At 36.6% G+C, this 2,119-nt stretch overlaps 1 pseudogene; it reads left to right on the top strand.

The window, feature by feature from the left end:
* Positions 1 to 236: 236 nt before the first annotated feature.
* Positions 237 to 1,628, top strand: LOC143633520 (cytochrome P450 71A4 pseudogene; annotated as a pseudogene).
* The last annotated feature ends 491 nt before the right edge of the window (positions 1,629 to 2,119 follow it).

Consider the following 2,119-nt stretch of genomic DNA (forward strand, 5'->3'; position numbering starts at 1 on the left):
TCAGCCTATCTATTTCTTTCAGCATTTGATGACCAACTAAAAGAACTCATTTATCCGACCTCGTCATCACACAAATCTTTTCGTATCATTTTCACGTACAGATTATCACGTACGTTATCTAACCTTTCACAATAAAAATTGCATTAAAAAGTATCAATTAAATATAAAGAGTAACACATTTTTAATATGATAAACATGTTAAGTGTATATATAAAATGTACCCATTAGTACGCCATATGCAGCATATATATATAGCAGCAAAGGCCTTTAAGGTTCACTATAAATTTAGCAAGTGTATATGAATTATGTCTTTCACTATGCAAGCTTTTATCTTCTCTTCTATTCCCTTCATCCTTGCCTTACTTCTTTTAAAAGCATATCTTTCGTCTTTCAAACTCCCACAAAAATCTACCACCATCTCCACCTATGCTGCCATTAATTGGAAATCTTCACCAACTAAGCTCGAGCCCACACCGTGCCCTTTGCGCATTGGCTCAGACCTATGGTCCACTCATGTTGATTCGCATTGGTGCCGTACCGGTTCTTGTAGCTTCCTCTGCTGATGCAGCTCGAGAGATCCTGAAAACAAATGATTTAATATTTGCAAACAGACCAAGACTAAGCATCCCAAGTAGAATTTCTTATGCCTCCAAAGATATAGCTTTTGCACAATATGGAGAGTATTGGAGGCAAGTAAAGAGCATTGCAGTACTCCATCTTTTAAGCAACAAAAGGGTTCAGTCATATAGACACGTGAGAGAGGAGGAGATGGCCCTTGTGATGGAAAAGATACGAAGAGCGAATGGATCGGTTGTTAATTTGAGCGAGCTACTTATTTCGATTACGAATAATGTAGTTTGTAGGGTGGCTTTGGGGAGGACGTATGATGGGTGGAATTTTAAGAAATTGTTAGGAAAGACTATGGAGTTGTTGGGAAGTTTTAGCGTTGGGAGTTATATTCCATCCCTAAAGTGGGTGGATCAACTAAGCGGATTAGAGCAAATAACTGATGAAGTTGTAAAAGTAATTGATGAGTTTTTAGAGGGCGTTATCTACGAACATATAAACAAGAAAGGGGTGGGCGTTGAAGGCCAAGATCTTTGTGATATCTTATCAGAAATTCAAAGAGAAAATGTTACAAGCTTTCGTCTTGTGAGAGATATGATTAAGGCTATTATCTTGGTAACATCCCTTTCTTTCGTGTTGTGTAATATATGATATAACTTCAATAAGAAGTACAAATGTTACTTACTAAATGACTTTTACCGTATCCCAATTAATGATTTTATGTAGGACTTATTTGCTGCCGGAACTGATATGACATTCACAAGCCTAGAGTGGGCAATTAGCGAGCTATTTAGACACCCACGAGCGATGAAAGAAGTGAAACAAGAGGCACTCAAAATAGGGCAAGGAAGACCAATGATTACCGAAGACCAAACAGAAAAAATGCCCTACCTTAAGGCCGTCCTCAAAGAAAGCTTACGACTACACACTCCAAATCCCTTGTTCCTCGTGAATCAACACAAGATATCAAACTACTCGGCTATGACATCCCATCATGCACACAAGTATTTATCAATGCATGGGCGATCGGAAGAGACCCTTCAAAGTGGGAATTCGTGTGAGAATTCGTGTTTCATATTCATATATTTAACTGATATATTTGATAATTAGGTGTTTCATATTTTGTGAAAAATGCTTCTCTCATATAAATTCGCCTGTACTAGTTTTAGCAAGTCCTTAAGATTGTGCATCTCCCCAGAGAAGTTTGAATGAAAATAAAGAATTTTTGGTGCCCAAAAACTGGATAGCACACAACAATTGAGTAATTGACCAATGAAAGGTGAAAACAACTTGTAATTGAATGTGAATCCTGTGTGACAGACTTTATACACATATTAAATACAATATACTAAACAATGTTACTTATAATTACCAACTTTTGTATCTTCAATGAACAGGATTATCTCCAACATTTTAGGTACACAAATTTGTTGATGCTAAAGGTACATTGACTAATCTGATAATGAATGAAGGTTTAGAGTTTTTGGCTAATCCGATCATCTTAAAGTAAAAACGAACAGCAGGCTTTATTATTTTTTTTTCTCAACCGTGG

This window comes from Bidens hawaiensis, unplaced genomic scaffold (assembly GCF_021521415.1).
Source record: "Bidens hawaiensis isolate Kalapana, Puna unplaced genomic scaffold, B.hawaiensis_p1.1 tig00006773_1, whole genome shotgun sequence".
Taxonomy (NCBI): domain Eukaryota; kingdom Viridiplantae; phylum Streptophyta; class Magnoliopsida; order Asterales; family Asteraceae; genus Bidens; species Bidens hawaiensis.